Source organism: Dipodomys spectabilis, unplaced genomic scaffold, assembly GCF_019054845.1.
Source record: "Dipodomys spectabilis isolate Male_0828 unplaced genomic scaffold, ASM1905484v1 ptg000297l, whole genome shotgun sequence".
Classification (NCBI taxonomy): domain Eukaryota; kingdom Metazoa; phylum Chordata; class Mammalia; order Rodentia; family Heteromyidae; genus Dipodomys; species Dipodomys spectabilis.
Window position 1 is genome coordinate 22,063,864 of NW_024870974.1, and position 25,145 is coordinate 22,089,008.

The 25,145-nt window shown below is 50.9% G+C and overlaps 1 protein-coding gene across 1 annotated transcript in view; it reads left to right on the forward strand.

The window, feature by feature from the left end:
• Window positions 1–25,145, forward strand: part of Maml3 (mastermind like transcriptional coactivator 3) — a 343,837-nt gene that overhangs the window by 304,556 nt on the left and 14,136 nt on the right. The window lies entirely within an intron of this gene.

Below are 25,145 nucleotides of genomic sequence, written 5' to 3' on the forward strand. Positions count from 1 at the left end.
ATCTTAGAATAGCTCTTGAGAAGGGCAGGGTGGTGCCACATGCCTGTAATCTCAGCTACCCGGTAGGCAGAGATCACCATTGATAGCCAGCTCAGACAAAAGCAGAAGAAAACTAAAGACAAAAGACATGGCTCTCTAGTGGAGGACTTGCTACAGGCCCTGAGTTCAATCCCCGATGCTGCCAGAAACAGAAGGAGGACGAGGGAAGGAGAGAGGGAGACAGGCAGGCTCGGAGAAGTGGCTGTGATTCTGGGCACTCAGTGTCTACAAGGGCTGTCTCAAACCCTCTCCAAAATGATCTCTTCAAAGGAGAAGGGCTCTGACCGCTGTCACGTATGACACATTATATGTTACCGACCTTTTCTAAATTATGGCTGCTGCTTTGGTGAAGGCTCACAGTGCAGAAGAGCTAGAAAAGATTCTGCATGGTGTTGGGAAAGACTGGGGACTGGCTAGGAGGGTGTGGATCCTGTCTTCAGGGCTTGGGGGTGGCGTGTCCTCAGCACAGCGCCTCCTGCTGGACGCCCTGGAGCTTCCTCCGCCCATCGCCTTGTCCTGGCCTTCCCCCGCCCACCCTGAAGCCCATCCACCCATCCTTTCCGCTGGGCCTATTTTGTTTTATAAACAGACTGGCTGCCCTTCTCCCTTCAAGAGCGCCTGTCTGTGGTGTCACCGCTTTCTGTGGAACGTTTTGATCAGGGCAGATGATCTGGAGAGTCTTGGGAGCTCACCTTTGGACTGAATGCTGCTGGACTGCTTCTGAAAAGAAGCCAGCAACTGGCTGGCTTCGTTCCAGGGAAGATTCCAGAAACAGCAGGGTCAGACTTATTTTTAGGAACAGAGCAACTTTCCAACCCTGTGGCCGCCTAGTCCCTGAGGTCAGGATCCTATTCAGTCTGGTTTCAATCTGACCACTGTCGATGTCTGTTCCTCCTGCCTGCTGACGAGCCCGGAAGGAGCTGATTACTAGGAACACAAAAAGAACAGTCCTTTTAAAAGAGAAGGTGTAGCCACGCGCTGGTGGCTCATGTTTGTCATCCTAGCTACTCCGGAGGCTGAGATCTGAGGATCGTCGCTCCACGCCAGCCCAGCCCAGGAAAGTCCGTGAGACTCTTATCTTCAATAAACCACTCAGAAAAAAGCCAGAAGTGGTGCCGTGGCTCAAGTGGTAGAGTGCTAGCCTGGAGGTTCTGAGTACCTTGGTCTCCTATAAGGTAGTGCTCAGTGCAGGGCTGTGCGAGACTCCTTACACTGACATCCCACCTAAACACCAGGCACACCCTGCTGAAGGCTTGCAAAGAACGCAAAATAATTTCTTTGAGAATTTTAACATATCCTGGTGTCAATTATCACATGCTATTGCGTCACAATGATTGCTCCAACTTATAGAAGGTTCCAGAAGGAGCAAAGCGACGGAGGGAAGAGAGATTTCTCAACCTTTTTGGAGTCAGAGACTTCTATTAGAATTTCTCTAACCCTTTGCTTCAGAGATACATCATCACAAATGCCACATAGATTTTTCATGCTCACTGTGGATCACTTGGGAATTCAGACCAATGTGTTTTAGAACTACCAGGAGAGAACAGTTTGATGTTTGGATTTGTCTGTCTGAATATATATATAAAGACAAAGAGGAGCTGCCATTGGCTCCTTTAGAAGCACCAAGTGTGTGATGATGTGGACGCATTCACACAGTAAGACCAAATCAGCATCCAGAGCTGGACTCAACAAGGAAAAGCATAAGCATCACACATGTGAATCACTGGTGTCATGCATCTGTGGGACTTTGTTAGCTCCAGGGGTGGGAAGAACAGAACAATAGTTTTTCAAACAACTTAAACCAATTTCGTGGATGATAGATCTGTGATACAACGTTAGAAGAGACTCCGTGCTTCAGTGCATAGCTCTCAGCACTCGAGGCTGACAGAAGCATAGACAACTTGTTTTCCTAGCACATCCCTCGCTACCACCAGGGAGGTTTAAGTGTTGATCCCATACAGGATCCGGTGAAGGAGGCTGAGATCTGAGGATCCAGTTCAAAGCCAGCTGGGGCAGGAAAATCCATGAGACTCCTATCTCCAGTTACCCACCAAAAAGCCAGAAGTGGAAATGTGGCTCGATTTGTAGAGTGCTAGCTTTGAGCTAGCTGGGACAGTGCCCAGGCCCTGAGTTCAAGTCCCAGCACACACACACACAAACAACAAAACAAACAAAAAACAACCACCACCAAAAAAAAAAAAAAAAACCATCCAATTACAATTTTTTTTTATTTTAAAGACTATTTCAAGTGGCACTGTGGCTCAAGTGGTAGAGCACTTGCCTTGAGCTGAAGAACTCATGGACAGTGCCCAGGCCCAGAGATCAAGCCCCACGACCAACAACAACAACAACAAAAATACACTATTTGGGGCTGGGAAGGTGGCTCAGTGGTAGAGCGCTTGCCTTGCATGCATGAGGCCCTGGGTTCGATTCCTCAGCACCACATAAGCAAAAAGAAAAAAAACGGAAGTGTCGCTGTGGCTCAAGTGGTAGAGCACTAGCCATGAGCTGAAGAGCTGAGGGACAGCACACAGGCCCAGAGTTCAGGCCCCACAACCGGACCCTCATCCCCCCAAAAAATACACCATTTTAAGCAGTGCAGAAGAGGCAAGGAAAACTCTTATCCTAACACACAAGTTATTTCACTTATTCTAGAATTCCCTTCCTGCTTGGGACTCATCCTTTTTCTGTGCATACACAGCACAGGTGCCATCAAGGCAGACTTGATTTCAGACCTACAAGAGAGATGCTTTATTATCAGCTTTAGAAGAAATGCATCGAGCGGCCAAGGAGCCCAGACAGCGGCTTTGAGGCGTTTCTCCCCCTACAGCTGCAGCAGGAAACAGCCTTGGGACTGGCAATAACCAGGCCCAGCCATGCTGTGAGCTTTCCAGATGAAGAGAAGTTCCGGAAAGAGAAACATTAGTCGGTGATGATAGCAGAGACCCAGGCTGAAAAAGAAAGCCAGCTTGCTCCCAGCGGCCCCTGCTGCCGTGCGGGGCACAGTTGCTTTTTCCTGCATTACGCATGGCCATCTTGCCAGAGAACAGGGTTAGCTGTCCCTGTGCCCAGCCCTCTCTCTGATGGTCTGGCAGCTGCGATGTCTTCGTCCAGCTGTGGGAGGGGCTGTCGGGACACCTAGTAACAGAAGCAACCTGATGTCTTCCCTTAGCCCCTCAGAGTGCTTTGCATGCATTCGCTCATTCTGTCCCGGCCACCACTGTGCTCTTCATTCGCTAAGCAAGGCCCCGAAAGGTGAATCCACTTCCCGCTCCACAGAATCAAAGCCCAGCAGCTCCCAGATCCTCTGGCCGTTCTGGAGGGTGCTGGTCTCTTCTATGGCTGTATTCAATGGCGCATGCTCACCCAGTCATCCTGTCTGTCAGGCCTCTACCCCAGGCTAAGCAGGGACCCTTCTAGCCGGGCAGGCATTCGTGAGCAGGGCCTCTGATAAGGGAGGCCAGCAAAAGAATGATGTTTCAAAATCAATCGTTCTTGACCAAGAGGAGCAGGTTTGCTGTCAGCAGGACATAGAGGTAGGTAAGCAACCTCTTTCCGTTGCTTACCATTTCTGCTTCCTGTTATTTAAAACAACCATAACATATGGATTACAGAGCCTTCCTTTCACTCTGTTAAGGAAGTTATTTATTTGTGGGAAGTCACAAAGCTAGGAAATGCCTCCCTTCTCTGTGGCTTGACTTCGAAGACGCTCCGGAGTCTCAGCAGCTACCTCCACCCCTTCGCCGCTCCTCACAGGTGTCTGCCCAGCATGAGCTTAGCAGCAGAAGCAAGTCCACTTGGGCTATTTTGAGCAGGTCAGTGCACTCTCCCTGCCAGGACTTGGGGTAGCCCAGTGTTGAATCCTGTGGCTGCTTTCATTTGAAAGAGAGACAGTTCCAGCCCTCTGCCCACCATAGCTCCATTTTTACAGCTGCTCGTAAATTTCTGAACATGCAGAGATATCTTTAGCTGTGACTCCAGATATTTCCTGTTGAGCTGCAAGATTCAATCTTGCAAGCACACTGTGCTAAATATACCCTCAGCCTAACGCTCAGCCAAATAAACAGGGGTAGCATCAACAGGATTGTCTTTTTTTTTTTAATCCAGTGCTAAACAGGGTTTCATTTCTTTTCAGTTAGATTAATTAAGCCATTTTGTTTATTTTGGCAATTGAAGTCATTGCGGCTTCCTCAGGCTTTTAACACCTAAGCTGCATTTCTCTCCCGGTTCCAGAACTTCCTAGGATGCACTGGGCTTGAATGCCTTGAGCCTCTTTGTCCCTATGTTTCTGCTTCTTGAAACAAATGACCCCACAGCAACCCACTCAGAGCAGTCACTGTACCCCTTCCAAATTCTTCTTCAGGTTGGCTGGCACCTGCGTCCTCTGGGAATGAGGGAGGGAGGCTCCAAGATCTCCTCTAGGAAATGTGTCTTTGGGGATTCAGAAAGGCTGAGTCCTGTGGTAAGTGAAATCTCACTGGAGTCTGTGTCCACAACAGATACCTGACCTTTTCAGCAGACCTGAAAAACTCACATGGTCACCCCGAAGTCCTTGGATCCACAGAGAACATTCTGCTGCTTCGCAATCTTCAGAACAAGTCATTGGCACTGAATGCTACTGCTCAGTTTTCCTAGAGCCGGGATCAGCCCAATTCCTTGCCTTCGACACACCAGAAATCTACCATGCCAAGAGAAGCCCATCCACAACCAGATCTGTACACACAGCCCCTCTCCTGCCTCCCAGGGAGTGCGGCCTCCGGGCCTGCTTCACTCCACCAGATAAAGCTCCCTCACGGCTGTCAGGGCCAGGGGAGTCCAAGGTTCACTTTGGGGCACAGTTTTAGTCCCAATTCTAGCAATGGAGCCTTGTGAGACACCACCCTTCCGTGCGGAGGCTTGTCTACTAAGTACGATGAGTGTGAAGGTTCCCGTGGAGAGAATCCCTTGCTCCCCCTCCTCCTTGGCATATCACTTTCTGGTTTCTGATTCCAGATATTTCTGTAACTCTCTGGACCTCTGGACGTCGTTGGGGGTTCTTATTGTTTGGTGAACATCACTCCCCAAGGAAATGTGCTCTGCTGGGCACCGGTGGCCCACACCACGCCCATGAGCCACCGGGGTCTTTTGCCTCAAATACTTTCACAAAGTCTATGCTTTAATCTTGTTCCCAAACTTTATCAAAAAGCAATCTCTTGATCACCTGCACTCGCTATGTGGGGTGGGCTAGTGATTCGTTCTGAGCTTCTGTTGTTCATTCAAGTTGCCACTTGTTTTACAGCTTTGACTGTGTTTTCTCAGCCACAGAGGCAGCAGATTTTTTTTTTCAAGGCCTTGCACATGTACGTACTCTGCCACGGAGCTACACCCCCAGTCCTAGTAGATTTACAAACGTTAGATCTCGTTCCTTCTTCCCAAATGCTGAAGTAATGCATCAGATAGGTAAAGTACAAAATGAAATTACCCAGTAATCCTAAAGAGAGCCTCTGACATCTGCAATGCTGGTTTTTTGTTGTTGTTGTTTTAGAATCTACAAGACAGTTTGCTAAAACAATGTGCAAGACCTAGGACAGGTCTCCCCTACCTACAGTGGGGGGGGTCACAACCCAAGAGCAGCTAGATCTGGGGGAGGCAAATGATGATTCAAAGTGAGGAGAAAGGTTGGGCTTTGAGGCAAGAGTCGATTAGACAAGGCGGGCTGGGAGACAGGGTTCTCCCTGGCCTGTGAGCTGCATGGACTTCCAGCAAGCTGGTCTACGTGTTCTGTGCACTTTCCTATGCTGGTGTTCAAGGCATAGATGATTGTCCCTCAGTCCTCTTGATATCGTCTCCCAGGGGAGGAACCGGACCATGCTGCCGCGAGTTTTCTCTCTGTCACCACTGTTGGGCCCCATACCACCCCGCCTGCGCTTTATCTGGACACATTTCTGTCTTCTGCCTGTCAGTTTGAACACCGGGGATTAGAGAGGAATCATGTGGGCGAGAAGGTTCTCGCTGAGTGACTGTGATGTGTCGGACATCTGTCTCCAATACAGGATGTTCAGTTTAGAACCAGGCTCCCAATCAGTCAGTGTGATTTTTCACAGATGGGGATGGATGGATGGACAGACATCTAACAAAAGCTGTCTGTTCTCATCAAGAGAAGTTCAGGCACCGTGCTGCCCAGAGGTCCCTTCCAGCTCAGTCATCCTGTGAATGTGTGATTGATAATCTGGAAACAAGGCCATCACCGGGCGTACTTGTCAGTGGCTGACAGTCTCCATGATACTTCAGTTTGGTCCACTGAAAGCCTTGAAGAAGATGTCAATCCTACAGAAGGCTTTGGGGAAGAGGCAAGCTAGTGGGCAGATGACGTGGATGAGAACGTGGGAAGGGTTATTCTAGGAAGGTTGCCAGTAGGAAACACCCACAGGAGGCAGCAAGAAAGAAGAAGAAGTGTTTGATGACACGCAGCACACATCTGGCCATTGGATAAGGCAGGAGTGGATGAAGCAAACAGCAGCAGACATCCTGTCAAGAACTGGGGCCTGAAGAGCCAGGATGGATCCGCCCCCAGACACGAATCAAAACGTGTGTCTGGTGTCAGGTGAACAGCTGGATAATGGTAGCAATCGACTGTAGCATCCGAAACGTGTTAGCTCTGTTGAGATTCTATGGTGACATCTCAAGTCCTTGCTCTGCAGCAGCGTAGACATGGGCCACATCCACTTTGGGAGAAGGCACACTTCTGTGGATTCTCAGAACTGCGATGGAGATAGGAGCCTCGGGAAAGGCATATGGAAGTTGTCCTGAGTTGATATGTGGAATGTTGGATGGTTATAGGACAGCGCTAATCCTTATTTCATTCAGTCATTCATTAAGTCAGGCATAGCATGACAGGCATCTTGCAAGAGGCCTAAGACAAGAACTTTTGAGAGCTAGCAAGGGACCCAGCCTAACAGAGGAGTCAGACTTATATAACCTGTCTGGCATGTTGTTATCTTCTTACTACCTGTATCACAGTGAAAGCCATTTGTTGGGACCAGAGTGGGTGGGGGATGGGGGGGGGGGTAACAAGGTAACATCAAAGGGCTGGGCTTGAGAGAGGAGAGCTGCTAAGAGCCCTGGGAGCACTGGAGCCTGTGATCTGGGATAGCCTCGTGGGCTTGGCTGGAGAGTGTCTGGAGGGAGCCAAGGCAGAAGATGACGCACACAGTCTGCTGGGCCAATGGAATGCAGGTGGGGAGAGGTGAAGGCGACACGATCTAACAGGTCTCTACCAGATTGTGCGTAGGAAGAATGAGAGGGAAGGAAGAGGGTCCCAGGACACACTGGCTCGGACAACAAGCTCACAAGAAGGCAACGTGGGTGTTGGAGGCATGGCTCAGTTGGTAGAGCACTAGCCAATAAACAAAAGGGTCAGGTACCAAGCTCCAGTCCCAGTGTCAGACCAGAGAGACAGAGAGAGAAGGCAACGTGGTTTTGGAGACTAGAAATACAGAGGCAAGAGTTTGAGTGTGGGTTGCTGATTCATTCTGGATGACAGCGAATGATCCGTGGCTGGTGGGAATTTGTTTCTGCACTGTTGATGCTCAAAGCTGGCTGGCAGGAGACTGATTCCCACACTCAGATCGGGTCTGGAAAAGCTCAAGAAGGCCCTTGAACACCTTTGGGAGAAACAAACAACGCTTCATGCTCCCTCTTTGTTTTTCTCCCATCGTTTTGTTGTTGTTGTGTTTGCTACGATAAATGGCATCTGTGAGCCTCAGAAAGTGATTTGGAAACCTGAAGGGAGTTGATTACCAGCCTACCAGGGAAGTAGATTTCAGCTTGGATACAGTTGGTCCTGGCATAGCTACATCTAATCCAAGATCTCCAGGCATTGTTTGGTCCAAGCTGGAGTTCGTTCTGAGCGCTGCTCCTCCCCATGGCTTACAGCTGCTGAGCGATGAAAGGCACCAGCACGCATTCCCTAGAATTGGTTGACCAAGTCAACCACAGCTTTTCGCTCTGACCCACAGAGGCCTTGCCTCCGAGCAGACAGCTGAAGTCTCAGGTGACAAGTGGTGGCAGTGACTGTGGCATTTGTGTCTTCGCCACCCAGAAGAGGGAGTGCAGAAGGTGCGGGGTGTTGTGTGCTGAGTACAGGAAGCAGAGGCTAGCCATGACTGTCTCCGGGGCTTTGGGCAGAGGAAAAGGACTTGAGAGTAGAATGTAACACTTGTTATTCAGCGATCTTCTCTACAGACTCTTCCATTCTGCCCATTGGGTTGCAAATTTGTTTTCCCGGGTTGGCTTCTCAGATCTCCACCTCCTAAGTAGCCAGGCTTCTAAAAGGTGAGCCAGCAGCACCCCACTATAATTCTGTTGCTTCATTATGCAGCTGTGTGTACTTTACATAGGCACATGATGGTTTGAATATGAAATGTTCCTCCCTTGCCTGGCCCCCAGCCGCACTACTCGGGGAGGCTGTGGGAACTTGAGGAGGAGGTAGGGCCTAGCCAGGGGAAGCGGCCACTGGGAACTGTCCTTAAAGAGTATTCTAGGGTCCTAGGAGTCGGTCACACTCCATTTCCTGTCTACCATGAGGTGAAAACGTCTACCACATGCTTCCAGCGCCATGTTGATCTGGGGCCAACCAAGGAGGCGCTCAGTGCTCTGAAGCCATGAGCTAAGACAAACCTTTCCTCTCTTACATTGCTGTTCTCAGATATTTACCACAGTGCCATTTTGTATTTTACTTTTAAATCATCCTTATAGTTTCATGTTGAACAGATGCTATTATCATCATTGCCATCACTTGATAACATATATTAGTGTGTACTCATGGGCTAGGTAATATCAATTGTTAATCTCACCTTGAATAAAAAGAGTTTTCATGAACTCCCTTACCCCCACACCCCCACCTCAGTCCCTAGACAGAATGACTCATCCTCTCACCTCTGTTGTACTCATTACATTACAGTTCTTAGTTTCCAGTTGTTTCCATCCTGTTGCAGGAGTTACTGGGGACTGCCCAGAGGCTGTATTGCTTGACAGCCTCGGTGCCCAGCACTGTACTCAGCATATGCTAACACTTGTGCTTTAAAGGCAGATGCAGGCAAGGAAGGAGAGATGGACCTATGGATTGATGGACAGAAAATTTGAACGGGTCAGGCTTTGATGGCTTAATATCTTGTTTATCTTGAGTATCCTTGCACACTGTTCATTTCTGTCCTCAGCCACAGGGAAGTTTGTAGGGAAGGAACGTTAAAAGTCTAGAGTTGACTCATTTTCCTCCAGACATCTTGTCAAGTTATATTTTTATTTTCACGGTAAGTTTTAGACTCTTTTGGAAAGGACTGTCTACAATAGTTCTCTCACCACCTTCTAGAAGTCATCTTAACTTTTGGTCTGTCTGGATTCTTTCCCATCATGCCTTTGTCACATTCCCTTCTAAACCTGTATCAATATCTACAATACAGTTAGATGTCCCTGGCAAAGTTAATCAATTGATTGCTGGAAGGAAAGCAGTAAAGAAAGGAAGTCTTTGCAATGAAGTAACATTTCTGTTTAGGATGTTCTAGAAAGAGTGTTAGTGATTATACCACATTGTGAAAGTGCTTAATGCTATTGACCTGTACACTTAGGATAGTTTAAATGCTAAATTTTATGCTATCTATAGTTTACCACAGTCATAATAATAAGACAGAAAAGAAGAAAATCAGAAATGGAATCATGTGGCACCTACTTATTCCATAAATCCATTTTTTACTAGTTGGACCTTCTGAACTAGACTCAAGATTGTAGTAAATCTTTTTGAAGACAGGAAGAATAAATTTCTCACATTTGCAATGTGTCCTGCTATCTGATAGAGCAGATGGGCCCCTCCAAAAAATTGTCTATCCTGTAAAACTTCCCCTTCCCATTTTCTTCTCCTCTGTGAGGTCTTGCTTATGTCGCCACAAGGAAGTTGCTCATGACATGAGGACTAGCAGCCTAGAGAGCTACTCTTGGGAATGTGGAGGGCCGTTTTTCCCCTTAAAATTATTGCTTGCCATTATTTTTGTGTCTTCTAGAATTCAAGTTAAAATCATTGAGGTGCTAGTCCTGTGTGCATTTACTGAATGCATTACCCCTTATCTATATACATGCTGTCTTGGAAGAAACATGGGTAATGTTAAATGGTACAGTTGTTTGTGGGGTTTTTTTTATTTTTTTTATTGTAAAAATACTGTTCAGAGGTGTTACAGTTACATGAGTAAGGTAACAAGTACATTTCCTGTCGAGCACTGTTACCTTCTCCTTTGTTTTTCTCCTACCATCCCTTCCACCCCACCTCCAACTCCTCCTTCACTCCCCCACCCCAAGTTGTAAAGTTGATTTTCAACATAGTGTCTTATACATCTCATTGTTACAATGGGTCAGCCTGTATCCTTATTTCAGCATTTAATTATTTCCCTTCCACTCCTTAAATTAGAAAAATGTATGTACAAGATGCAGGGCACCGACAACATCAAATACAGTGAAAACAGGGGTGATACCATGGGGGGAAAACATACAAGAGAAACAAAAAAAAATCACATACTACATTTTAAATACATTAAAAACATTAGCAAGAAAGTAAAAACCACTGTGTCCCTATCTTGGGATTCATTTTGCTTAGCATCATCTTATCTGATCATATGTACATAGCTTTCGATCTTTTCTGCTTGTCCTAGACATATTCTAGTTATTGCAAATAAGGGAAACCATGGGACCTATGTTTCTTTGGGCTTGGCTTACTTCACTTAATATAATTTTTTCCAAGCCTTTCCATTTCCTAACAAATGGGGCAATGTCATTCTTTCTGATGGAGGCATAGAATTCCATTGTGTATATATATCACATTTTCTTGATCCATTCATCTACTGAGGGGCATCTGGGTTGGTTCCATATCTTAGCTATGGTTAATAATGCTGCAATAAACATAGTAGTGCTGGTGGCTTTAGTGTGGTCTTGTTTGTGATCGTTTGAGTAAATACCCAAAAGTGGGATTGTTGGGTCATAGGGGAGCTCTATGTGGAGTCTTTTGAGGAACCTCCATACTGCTTTCCAAAGTGGTTGAACAAGTGGGTTTGTTTTTTAACTATCGTTTAGAAAAACACAGAAGGCTGGTTGGGGATGTAACTCCATGGCGTCTTTCCTTGCCTAGCATTCGCAAGGCTCTGGATTCCACTTCCAAAGAAGAAAGGGAGGAAGAGAAGGAACAAGAGACGAGAGAGGGAGAGAAAGAAGGAAGAAGGGAGGGAGGAAGATAGAGAGGGAGGGATGAAAGAAGGACAATGGGAGGGAAGGAGGAAGCAAGGCAGGAAAGCAGGAAGGAAGCAAGGCAGGCAGGCAGCCAGAAGGTGTTCGGGCAAAGCCCTTCTCTGAATGAAGACTTGAGTAGAAAGCTGTGACTTCCCCGCCTTTCAGAGCTGTTTTCCCCTCAACCCCAGAGAAGAGGGCTGGAGCGGCTGGCTTCCCCCTTTTCGGAGATGGTGAGCATGAAGACAGCCCTGGGGGCGGGGGGGGGGGGGGAGGGAGGGGTCCTGGGGTGGCGCCTCCTACCGGAGGACGAGTCACAGCCACGTGGGCCTGCCACACCTCACCCATCCCACAGTGCACTGCTTTACCGCTCACAAACCAGGATGCATCTTACAATGTTTTGTAGTGGGCTCTTTGTCTTTCTTTCTAGTGGTCTATAATGTGTGATGAAAAACTTATGAGTCTTTTATCATGGGAAGGGGTAGAGATAGCCGTGTGGCACACATGGTAGAAATCGCTGAAATAGCTACATACAAAAATGGTTCACAGCCAGGGGGAGACACGGCCACCCCAGAGTCAGGCCAGTTGGGTCAAACCTCAGACTTCTACGTTGGACCCAGCCCACAGTAGTAATAAGTATGCAGTGAGGGTGCGTTGAAGATGTTCCTCGTCAGAAGAGCCGTGGTACACAGGCAGGCCCACCCCTGAAGGAATGGGAACAGATCCATTATGGATTCAAGGTGAAAGATGTCACTGTAGGAGAGGCACCAGTGGCTCACGCCTGTAACCCTGGTTTCTCAGGAAACTGAGACCTGAGGATCCTGGTTCAAAACCATCCTAGGCAGGAAATTCCATGAGACTCTTATCTCCAATTAATCACGGAAAGAAGAAAAGCCTGAATTGGAGCTGTGGCTCAAGTGACAGAGCACTAGCATTCAGGAGGAGTGGTTTTCACGGCATCCTGTAGGCGCTTCAGGGTGCGATCAAACCCACTGACACTCCGGCGACATGCATAATCCATCCACACTAATGACACGATCACCCTCCTTACCAGCTTCTTTCCTTAAGCTGATTTCACATAACAGGAACTCTACTCTGCGGGCAGGGGAGCGGGAGATGTTCTTACTCAGCCGCTGTGGGAGGGGGGGTGGGGGGAGACCAAGATAATGGGATGGTGGGAGTGCAGAATAACTACAGAATAATTACCGTGTGGCTCCAAACTGTATGATGCATCCTGGGAACGCAGGCTCCTGTTGGGTACCACACACTTGAGCAGCAGTCTTACCGCAGGCCTGAGCACCACGTGTGAAAACAGAATGTGTCCAGAATTGCTCAGGCAAGTCGTGCAGCAGCAACATGACCTTTGTGTTAAGTCGTCTCACGGATGACAGACTCATGTCGCCCCATCCTTCCCTGATCAGGTACCCCACACCTTCTGAAAGTTACCAGAATCCAAAAGCCAAAGGAAATAGGTGGGGAGGTTTGCCAGCTGGTTCTAGGGTCAGAGTAATCAAATTTTCTCTTGGATGGGTGAGAAAGGAGGACGGAAGGGAAGAAACGCAGATATCTGTGCACCCCACCCTTCAGCGTGCTTGATCACAATGTTTCTCAGAGAGACTTTGTAGCCTTTTAGCTTCAATGTGTCTTTCTGGGTTTCTTTTCTTTTCTGTTGGTCTTGGGGGCTTGAACTCAGAGCCTAGGTTCTGTCCCTGAGCTCTTTTGCTCAAGGCTAGTGCTCTACCAGTTTGAGCCACAGCACCACTTCTGGTTTTCTGGTGGTTACTTAGAGACAAGAGTCTCATGGACTTGCCTGCCCTGACTGGCATTGAACGGCGATCTTCATATCTCAGCCTCCTGAGTAGCTAGGATTATAGGCGTGAGCTACTAATGCCCAGCTGGGTTTTTTCTTTGTTATTATCTCTAAGTAGTTGTACAAGGGAGGTGTCATTTAACAAAGCAGTATATGAAAACACGAATACAGTGCATCTTGACCCTTCAATAATCTCACCTCCCTCCCACACACCCCTTCCTTTATGTTTCTCAACTTCATGGTATAGACAATGAATTCTTGACTACATTCTCCCCTTCTCTTCTTTCTGGTTTTAAAAATCAGTGTTAATGAAAAAAAAGCCTGAAAACAAAAGTATTAGGTCAACCGTGAACATTATTTTATATTTGATATAATTATATATGGTATAACCATAACAATTAATATATTCTATGCCAATTAACATACATGAATCAATAGATTAATGTATTTATTATATATAAGTATGAACTAATACATATTAATGTGTGTTGATAATGTGCAATGTTATGATGTAGTCAACATGACATTAGAATACATGTGACATACTATACAACACACACATATATTCTAGATAGCTGTCTAAAACATATCGCACATAATTATATAATTATCTATACTGTCATTACTACATAGAACCAAAACATAAAATATCTTTGCAAGTATAGAAACTAAATATTTATAAACAATTCTTCCCCAACTTGAAGACATGTCGAGTCTTTTCTGCAGAAGAAGAACTTGCTACACTTGGAATGGCTCTGTGCTGGTACTCGGAGGGGGCAGAGGAGGGAGGAGGCGCCCCGGTATCGTAGGAGTTCAAGCAGCCACACATCATCCACCCTCTATCCACAAAAGACCCAGCACCAAACAAGGCAGGTGCAGGGAGGCCTCCAAGAGAGGCTGAGCTACATGAGGCGTGCAAGTCTTCAAAACGCACGCTGGCTTTTAAAATACGGGGCCAGGTGGAGAACCTCCTTCCTTCCTCCCTGCCAGCCTCTCACGCTCCAAGCTTCTCTCAGGAACCGTTCCTTGAGACGGTCCAGCTTTCCAGAACCAGCTGCATTTAGAATAGAAGCAAGACAGATTTCACCCTAATAGCACCTTCGTCCCTGGTTCTGGAAACATGCAGACTGCAGAACGCACAGCTTTGAAAGAATGTCCCAGACGTGATGCAGCCCAATGTAAGGGGGAGACGGAGGCAGGGGCGGTGCCCGGCCTCCCCAGGCCCTTCCTCCGGGAGCAGCTGCGCCTCACCTCCTTCCCCCAGACGCCGTCTCCTCTCCGCCCTTGCTGTACATTGTGTAGGCTGGGCATCAGACATCCGTCCTCCAGTTGGCACTCAACCTGAGCTCCATTCCCCTGCTCTAGGCCTTTCTCCTGGGAGGAAAGCCCAGTGCGCTGTGTGTCTGTTTCCCTGCAGTTGGCTTGGTGTGGAACCGATGGGCTGATGGTCCCCGAGAGCCCCGATGGAGGAATCGCCCCCAACGATGACCCCTAAACCCCAGTTCTCCAAGACCATCTCCTTGATTAGCACCTGCACGGTTGAGCGGGGCGAAGCCCTTCCATAGCGTGTGGTAGATGGATGCCCACCGCCCTGCCACCAGTGTTTCTGGAGTTACTTTGCTTACCCCGCCCACTGCGGCCCCAAGCATCAGCATACGACCAGGTGGACAAGAAATATAAGGCTATGTGTATGTGCACCCGCGCATTGTGTGTGTGTGTGTGTGTGCGCGCGCGCGTGTATTTCTAGGGATCAAATTTGGAACCTGGAACTTATTAGGCAGGTGCTCTACCACTACGTGACATCCCAGCCCTCATGAAAAATCTTCAGACCTTCCTCCCTCACCTTCCTCTGGGTAGGTCTCGGACCAAGGCCCTCCTGCCTATCTGTGCCTCTGGAGTAGCCAGGACTGCTGTGCAGTGCACCGCACACACACTGTGTGTGGCCTCAAGCCACAATGCCTCCCACCGTGCCTCCTAAGCTGTGATTATAGGCAGGAGCCACTGTAGCCAGCTTTGTTGTGGCTGTTGTTAGAGGTGGTTGGTTGTTCTTTGGAGACAGGGCTTTAGGAAGCTGGCCTGGTATTCAAAATCCTCCTGCCTCAGCCTCTCAATTGCTGGGGTTGTAGATTCTTGCCCCCGCGCCCGCTTGATGCCCACTGTCTAAGCAGACCTCACCAGCTCCCATCTCTGGTAGCCGTGTGGACTTGAGCAGAGGATGGAAGCGGGGAGATGGGGCCCAGTGGACCAGAGTCACCCTCGATGTTTGCATGCAGTTAAAAAGAAAAGTGCAAACTCTTCAGCTCACCAGAGATTTCTCGGCAGGTAATATGGCTGTCTTCTCGAGTTCCCACAGCCAGAAGCCAGCCTGCCTTCCCTCTCCCTCCTTCCTTCCTGGCTGGACTGCCCCACGCTGCCTCCAAACCCTGCCCACCTCCCATGCCCTGTCCAGCCCCGTTCTGATCTCTGCTTTACCTGGCATGGGCTTAATCTTCTTAGACAGAAGGTTATCTTTCTACTCCTCCTAAGAGCCTCTCCAGGCTAACTCAGACTCTCCTGCCCTCAGCAGGCGTAAGCGAGTCCTACCTGAGAGCCCACCCTCCCTGCACCCTGGAAACCACCTCCGCTCAGGATGTTGACCTCACCCTCTGCAGGGGGGTGTTCTCCGTCCTCCCCGTCCATCCTCCTCCTGCCCTCCTCACTCAAATCCACACCCCCTGTACGGCGCCCTGTAGAGCCGCCCTTGTGGAGGAACCTGTTGTTCGCATCCAGAGAATTTTCAGTGACCCAGCGCAGGCTGGCTTAACCATTCCCGGAACCCAGGGTCCAGTCTCCCCACCGGGCAGCTCCCACCACGCCCAGCCAGCAGAGCCGACTCCACTGGCCTTCCCAGAGCCACAGCGCTTAACCCACAGAGCCTTAACCCACCCTGAGCTTTTCAGAGGAGGTGAGCTCCGGCCCGCCACGGGGTATTTCCCTTGGCATCTCTGTAGACGAGGGGCAGGGACTCCCCTTGTCTTGGTGACCCACAAAACGCTGGGGGTGTGGAGGCCCCCTCCAAGGTCTCCATGGGCAATGAAGAAAGTGGGGTGCCTATCTGAATTGAAAGCAATCCTCGGGGCTGAGAAGGTGGCTCAGTGGTAGTAGAGCTCGCCTAGCATGCATGAGGCCCTGGGTTCGATTCCTCAGCACCACATAAGCAGAAAAAGCCAGAAGTGGCACTGTGGCTCAAGTGCTAGAGCGCTCGCCTTGAGCTGAAGAGCTGAGGGGCAGCGCCCAGGCCCAGAGTTCAAGCCCCACAACCGACAAAAAAAAAAAGGAGAGAAAGCCTTAGCAGCCAGTGAGACACTGCACCCCCAGGCTCTGATGCTGTGATGTTGGTGGGTGTTTGGCGTGTGTTGTTTGTGATATAACAAAGTCACAGAAAACCAAGGGCCAAGCTGTCCACATACCCACTCTCTCGGGGGTTAGCATTTGCTTGTTTGCTTTGCTCTCGTTCGTTGTCAGGCTTCTCTAAGATGATGCAAAGGGGGTGCGATGTTGAAGAGCATCACATGCAAAGCAACCCCCCCCCATGTGGTCCCGGCCCCTGGCCTGTGTCGGGTGAGTGACCCCGGCCGGGCCCCTGGCCTGCCTGCACCGGGTGAGTGACCCCGGCCAGGTATTTTCGGGCACGATCACCCTTCCTGATCTAGGCGTCTGTGCTGGAGGATCGTGGGATGGCAGCGTGGGTCTGCAAGCCGCCCGCGGGGGCTCTGGTGCCCTGGGCGAGGAGAGCAGCCTATGTACTCGGATTGGTTTCTAATTGGTTTGAGGCTGGATCATCAAGACTCGGGGGAAGGTAAAGGTGGACTGTGTTTATTACAATGAGTGGAATTGAAGAAACTCTCTTTGAGGTCCTTGTTTCTTCTAGGACTTTTTTAAAGTTTATTGACAGTACTGAGACTGGCATCGCCCTTGCTAAGCAGTTACTCTACCACTTCAGCCACACCTCCACCCCTCTTTACTCCAGTCACTGTTGATGGAGAGTCTTACTGTGTTGCTCAGGCCTGTCTGGGCCTTGTGCCTCCTAATTAGGCTCCCCACCATCGCTAGATAACAGGTGCGCAACACCACACCCTACTTTTTCTGTCTAGATGGAGTCTTACAGACTTGTCCATGATCCTTCTGATCTCAGCTTCCAGTATAGCCAACATGACAGGTATGTGCTACCAAGACCAACTTGTTGATTTGAGTTGGGATCTCCTGAACTTTTCTTCCTGGGCTAGCCTCAAACCATCATCTTCAGTCTCTGCCTCTCAAGCAGGTAGGGTTCTAGGCTAGTTCTAGGCATAGACTGTAGTTCCAAGACTATTGTAATTCCAGTTTGCCCCTACGTCTTCTCAAGGGTAAGGAAAGAACTGGGTCACTTTTGTTATTTTTGAGTCCCTGGGTATATTTATGAAATGATGAAATGCTGATAGAGTTAAAAAGAAAATCTACAGAACAATGAAATTAGACCCTTCACAGAATATCCAGAGGACTTTTTAAAAGCATATTAATTGATCATGGGCATAGAGTAAGCTGATCCAGTAACAGGGAACAATGTAACGTGGTAAAATAGATGCTGTCTCCCGGCCTGATCAGGGCGTCTCAGAGGCTGTACAACCTAGTTTGAAAGAATGCATCGAAGAATCTAAACACAGCCCTGAGGCCTGGCCCCAACTGCCCCTGTGCTTGCTGACTCTTTGAGCCCCTCCCCTAGACCTGCTCCCTCCATGAGCAGATTGTAGGCCCAACTGCTGCCTGGGCAGGCAAAGGCCCAATCCTAGGTTTGTAGATGTTGTTAGAGTTTTCTGGGCTTCCTCCTGTCCTCCCCTGAGGCCTTCCCTCCTCACGTACCCTTGGCTGTCCTGGGGTACTGGGCCCCCTCCTTGCAGGCCTCTGCCTGACATAATCAGATGGCTGCCCCAGACGGGTCTGGCGTCAGAGGGTCAGCGGGGCAGGCTGACCTGACCCCTCTGGCCCTGTCTACCCGGATGGACCGGGGGTTGGAGGAGGGGGACAAGGATCTTCCGGAGCTTGGGGCAGTGCTGGGTTCCCAGCCACCATCCCCAGTAGAAGGAGTCTCAAGAGAATGTCGGAGGCTCCGGCCTCCCGGTTTTCCTTCCTCCCGTCTTGTGGTGGCTGCTGCAGAGAGCTTGTTTGGCAGCGTAGGCCAGCCCTGGTCTATAAATGGAAACACTGGCCCACATCCCAGTGTAACCCTGGACAGGCCTGGGCACCATGCATGCAGCCTCAGCTCTGATGGGGAGTCGAGGGAGGCAGGTCAGGGGGTGCAGCAAACAGTAGCTCAAGGGAACATCTTCCTAGCAGCTGAGTGGACAGTGTCTGAGCTGCCTCTCTCCCTGTTTACAATCCACATAGAGAGGGAGGGTAGGTATTGTACAGGAAAGCTGTTGCATAGGAAAGGCAGTCGGTATTGCACAGGAGAGCTGGGGAGAGCCCACAGCCCTGCTCAGCGCCATGTGCGTGGGCTGGCAGAGTGGGGTGCTGCCTCACCGGCCTGGTCTGCTCAGAGCGCAAGGGAACAACTGAGGCAAGTGGCATTGTCCCTTGCTCCAATTCTGAGCTCTACAGCCCAGCTCGGGCTGCGCTTGGGTTTCCAAGGAGTGAGGAAAGCCGCAGACAGCGGGGTAGCTCCACACGGTGCGCTCATGCAGGCAGACCGAAGGATTCTGGGTAAATGGTCAGAGTCAGAAAACAGCCCCTGGAACTTCAGACTTGAAGCACCAGGAAGGCAGCCTGATCACCATACCTGTCCCCACACGCAGCAAGCCACGCCACGGCCAGGCCTTAAGGGAAGCCACCACCAAGACTGGTCTGCTAGATCTGCTTTACAGAGTATAAGATGGCCCGGAAAACAACATGCAGCCCGGACATGGCCCGGCCCCTGTGGGCTTGCTACATTCCATCCCCCGTCACCTCAGATTCCTGGTAAGCTCTTCAGAGTAGTAATACTACTCTGAAGTAGTATTACTTGGGATCCCAGCACTCAGGAGTTAGAGGCAGGAAGATAATGAGTTTGAGGCCAACATGGGCTACATTGTAAATTCTAGCCCAAGCTGGGCTAAGTAGCAAGAGTCTGTCTCAAAAGCAAGTGAAACAATTTAATTTTAAAAAAAAGTAAGAGTGAGATTGGGTGCCAGTAGCTCATGCCTGTAATTCTAGTTGCTCAAGAGGCTGAGATCTGAGGATCATGGTTCAAAGCCAGCCTAGGCAGGAAAATCTACAGGACTCTTACCTCCAAAAAGCTAGAAGTGGAGCTGTGGTTCATGTGGTAGAGCACTAGCCTTGAGCCCAAAAGTTCAAGGATAGTGCCCGCACTCTGAGTTCAAGTCTCAAGACCAGCACAAAATAATTAATGATAATCAATAGTAATATGGTGATATGAATTAGTATGTATTCATAATGTAAAATCTGGACTATAAAAATAGCCTCTTAATCCTTTCATCTTGTGGCTGATGTTTTGGAAACTGCTTCTCTTTCGTCTGTCTCAATGAAATAGCTATTGTAAGGGGTTTTTTCCTTACTAGATATTGTTTTTTCTGTGTGGTTACTCTGTGAAGGCATGTTTTATTGGCTGTCCAGTGTTCATAGTATAGATGTACCTTAATTTAGTTAATCAAGCCTCTATTGTTATCTACTAATGAACTGTTTAGCCAATCTGGAGTGGCTTTGGTGGTAGAATTAAACACAACAAAAGATTCGAGTACACTATGATTTACATGGAAGACAGGAATGGAACTGGCGCAATTCTGCCTTCAACCAGAGGATCTGGCTGGGAACTGGACCCTTCCGGTGGTCTGGCTGCCGCCTTCAACCCTTCCCTTCCTGTTCGCAGGGACCGTGTCTGGGCAGGAGCTACAGGAGCTCCGCGCAGCCATTCCGCCTTCTCTGGGCAGACCTCATACTGGTTTAAGCTAGACTGCATCATTAGCAAATCCTTGTGCGTGGTAACTGCGGCCTCCAACTGCAGGTTCCACACAGGAGACACGGTGGAACTTTCTGTCTGTCCTGCTTCCGTGGCCCAGCGCAGCAGGGGATAGTCTGTAGACAATGCACTGAGGAGCAGGGAAAGCAGGACACTGCATACATCGAGGGGCCGCACCCCAACATACTACAGGGGTTACCACTGGGCACCACAATGAGTGCGGCTCTATTTTCTTTTTCTTTTTTTTAACTGTATTTTTTTTTTGTCTTTTCTTTTTTGGTACTGGGGATCGAACCCAGGACGTTGCACTTGCTAGGCAAGCACTTTGCCACCGAGCTATCTCCCAGGCCTATTTTCTTCATTCTACTCTTCCTGTGCTACTGCTTCCCAGTGATTGGGTACTGGGGCAGGGAGGTTAGTAGACCATGTGTGTGTATCCATGCACACACATGCACACATGCGTGTGCACCAGTCCTAGGGCTCAAACTCAGAGCCTGGGCACTGACTCAGCTTTTTCATTCAAGGCTGGTGCTCCGCCACTTGAGTCACAGCTCCACAGGCTATATGGTAGTTACTTGGAGGTAAGAGTATCACGGCCTTTCCTGCCCAGGGCTGGCTTTGAGCCACAATCCTTAGATCTCAGCCTTCTGAGTTGCTAGGATTACAAGCGTGAGCCACCAGCACCCAGGCTGCATTTTTGAGAAATAGTCCACCCTTGGGAGCGTTGGTTCTAGAACCACCCCCACCAGGACACTAAAATCTGGATGTACACATCCCTTAGCTAAAGTGGCATCGCATTTACACAGAGCCTGCCCAGTGACCGAATGACCGAACTGGCCAAGGAAAGCCATGGGAGGGCCTTTCGTGCTGTGCTGCGTGGGTGTCACAGGAGAACCTCCGTGTTCGGTTGCAGCCGCAGCTCTTCTCCACGCATCTCTATACCCATATCTACGCGTGCAGGACACGTGGATGCAAGCGCAGCTTCTCCAACGAGAATCCCATTCTGCTATTGGAAAAGCTAGAAAAAATTGCTGTGCCCTGGTGCCTCACGCCTGTCTTCCTGGCTGCTCAGGAGGCCGAGAGGTAAAAGATTGCAGTTCAAAGCCAGCCCTGGCAGAAAAGTCTCCCTCTCTGGGGAAGTAGCCAAAAGCAGGGCTGGAAGCAGCACTCAGAATGAAAGCATGCCAGCCATGAGCAAGAAAGCCAAGGGAGCGCCGGAGGTGCTGAGCTCGAGGCCCAGTACTGGGACACTGTGTGTAGGTGTGCATGCACTTACGCGTGCGCGCGCGCGCGCGCACACACACACACACACACACAGAAGGAAAACCAGGTGTAAGTCCTCATCTTAGCTGTGGGGGGAGCTGCCTCACCCACCCCTTACCCTGGAGCGTGTGCTGCACTAGAGAAGTTCTGGGGCCAGCAGGGGCTGGGGCTGCAGCGTGGAGTCGGGGTAGAACTCACTGGGCCCACGGAGGACCGAGTCCCAATCCAGGCCTGTCCTGTTCTCCCGCTGTAAACCACTTCTTCTAAATCAACAAATTTTGCCAAACACATTTAACAAGTCTAGTGTTGGGGTCCAGGGTGTGCTGTTTGAGATGAGACTCCCAAGCTGATGAACTCAGCACGGTCCTGGGGATAAAACACAGCAACAAACCAAGCTGTTCCAGGAGGAGACCATGTCAGCACTGGCAGACGTGATGTTGGAGATGGTCAAGCCTCAGCCTCCCACTTGCTGGGATTGCCGGCCTGTACCCGCATGCCTGGCTGGCCAAACAAACCTTCTAATGCAACCTTCTTTACTGTTCTGGTGAAAGAGGAGTCTGGAGGAGATGGACAGCATCAGAGGCTCCACTACCCACGTGTAAGCAGCTCTCCAAGCTGTAAGGAAAACTCATTCTAGCCAAAGGAAGTCTGTACAAGGTGCGCCCATCCTGAAGCTATGTTTCTGTCCCCAGCACTTGATGGACTTCAAAGGGAATGGGAAGGTCTTGTTTTGTTTCTTTTCTCCGCTCTTGGTTGAATGATCTAATCTTATGCCCTTTCTTCAAATGTCGAAGTTGATACACGGGGGCATCCCAATTTTAAGCTTTATTCTTTGATCCCAAAGAGTCCCTCCCTCTTTTATCTGGGGTCTGTGGTCCTCCCCCTCCCCATCTCCTTTGACTGCTGGGTCCTCCTTGGGGGTGCAGTCACCTAAGACCAGATGCCTTTTCCAGCGGTAAAAAAAGTCAGAGCCCAAACATACACCACCAGCCGTGGGGCGTGGGGCAAGTTGCTGAACCGTGAATAGACTTAGGTCGTGTTTTTTTTCCCTTTTTATGTGGGTTATTTTTGAGATAAGGTCTCATTTTATGTCTGGGCCAGTCTGAGCAAGGTCACACTTTCTAATTGTGCTCCTCCACATAGCAGGAAAGGCTGGATTACAGGCCTACTCCACCCTGCCCAGCCATGGGTTGAAATGGAGTCTTGTGAATGTTTATGTCCCAACTGGCCTTGAACCATGATCCGCCTCTCTACCTCCCAACTGGCTAGGGTTACAGGCCTGAGCCAGACTAACTTGGTGTTTTCGTGTTTTGATCCACAAAACGATTCTGATCTCACAGGTGAACGCGTGTGCACTGCTGTAGTGTGCACTTCCGTGTCTGGAGAACCCATTCCGAGGCAGGAGGGAGGTCTTCCGAGCTCTGTGGAGTTAACCTTCGGGGGCCTGCCCCACCCGCGGGGACTCAACACTGGACCCTCTGAGAGCCCTTCGGTTCTCGGCCACCCTCCGCCGGCACCAAGAGCCTCAGGGACGCGGCCTCCCTCCACACGGTCCCCTTCCTGCCTGGGGAGCAAAGCTTACAGGCCTGCGGCCCTCGGGAAGAGATGGGGGCTGGCTCTCGGTTAGAGATGGGGGGCTGGTTCCGGGTCAGAGATGGGGGGCTGGCTCCTGGTTAGAGATGGGGGGCTGGCTCCTGGGTCAGAGATGGGGGGCTGGCTCCTGGGTCAGAGATGGGGGGCTGGCTCCGGGTTAGAGATGGGGGTCTGCCTCAGGGTTAGAGATGGGGGTCTGCCTCAGGGTTAGAGATGGGGGTCTGCCTCAGGGTTAGAGATGGGGGCTGGCTCCAGGTTAGAGATGGGGGGCTGGCTCCAGGTTAGAGATGGGGGGCTGGCTCCAGGTTAGAGATGGGGGGCTGGCTCCCGGTTAGAGATGGGGGGCTGGCTCCCGGTTAGAGATGGGGGGCTGGCTCCAGGTTAGAGATGGTGGGGCTGGCTCAGGGTCAGAGATGGGGGGCTGGCTCCTGGTTAGAGATGGGAGGCTGGCTCCCGGTTAGAGATGGGGGGCTGGCTCCCGGTCAGAGATGGGGGGCTGGCTCAGGGTTAGAGATGGGGGGAGGCTGGCTCCCAGACCCGCGCAGGGGCCTCACCAGAAGCTGATGAGATTCTCCACACAGCCGTCCCGGGGCCCTCCCCCCTCCCCGCCTCTCCCCTCCCCGCAACCCCCCCCCCCCCGCCCGTCGGGTGTCAATGGGTGCTGCCATCACCCACACGCCATCTGCCCGGCGCGACGCCCCGGTTGCCCGGCTACCTGCGGCACGCGGGGACCGCTGGGCCCGGCCGGGGCCCGGCCGGGGCTCGGCGCCCGCCCCGCACGGCCTGATTGAGCCATCTGCGCGGGGCGGGCGCGGGGACGGGGGCGGGGCGCGGGGGCCCACACGTCGGCCGGGGCGACACCGCCACCTGCCGGCCGCCGCCGGAACCGCAGCCGCCCCGCGGGCGGGAACCGAGCTCCGGGCTCCGCACCCGGCTCCCCGCCGGCCTTTAGAACTAAAAACCCCGCCCCGTCGGGCCTCAGCCTGGTTTGCGGCCATTGCACAACCCAGGGGAGTGGACACGCCGATCCTAGACTGGACAGGCCTCCCCGACGGCGGGGCATGCGGGGCGCACGCGGGGCCCGGCCGCGCCCCCCCTCCCCGCCCGGGGATGCAGGTGGCAGGCGTTGGGTAGGTCGGTGTGCTCCCTGGGAGAAAATCACTGGGGGAGAACCCCAGCGGACAGGCCTCGGAGAGCCCCGCTTCCCCCCCCCCCCCCGCAAAGGCCATGTGTCCCCCCCTCACAGCCCGCCCTCCCCCCAGCTGTGCCCGAGGCGCCCAGAGACCCCAGGCCGCTCAGACCCCGGCAGCTCTCCTTCCCTGTGTCTCATCCACCCCCCCAACCTCTCTTCCTGATCTAAACTGGACAACACAGAAAATAAACAAGAGCCTCCAAGCCTGTCTCCCGCAGAGGGGCCAACTCCAGTGCCGGCCTCACCGTGGACGAGGGAAGCCCGCCAGCCATTTGTCTCCCCAGGTGCTGAGAAAAGGCCTCTGGGTGGGAGGGAGGCTGGCATCTGGTGGCCTCTGGGGTAAGGTCTCTCCTTTGCCATTAAAAATGTCCTCACACTCTCCCAGGACCGCCTACATCCGTAAGCGAGTAAATAGAGTTGTCGCGTTCATTTCTTATTATTCAGGGCTCACAGTGGCCGCGTGCGCCGTGTACTAGTTCTCTGTGCTCTGATGAGTGGCTTGAAACTCTGACGAGTGAGAAGGAGCGTGTCCACAGAACGTTCACATGGTGCTTGGTAGAAGTGTCTAGAAGCTGGCTCATGGCCAGCTGTTTTTGGTTTTTTTGTTTTGTTTTGTTTTTTCCTTCCAGTCTCACTGCTGGGTTCCTGTGGGTCTCCTCGGGCACCTCTGTCCAGCGTGTCCCCTGGGCTCGGGCACCACCTCAGCGTGTCCCCTGGGCTCGGGCACCTCCTCAGCGTGTCCCCTGGGCTTGGGCACCCTCTGTCCAGCGTGTCCCCTGGACTCAGTGATGAAATCTTTACACTTCCCTATGACTCCCTAAGCACTGTCCTTGGAAACTGCCTTCATTTGTCTGTCCAACAAATCCGTAGCAAATCGAGAGTCTCAATCCACTCCCTCCACTTAAATGATCCCAGACACAACGCCTCAACTCCACTGTGAAGACGCTGGAAAACTGCAGACGTTTCCAGTCTCACCATCCAACTAACTGGGATAGAGACAGATACATAGATAGATACATAGATAGATACATAGA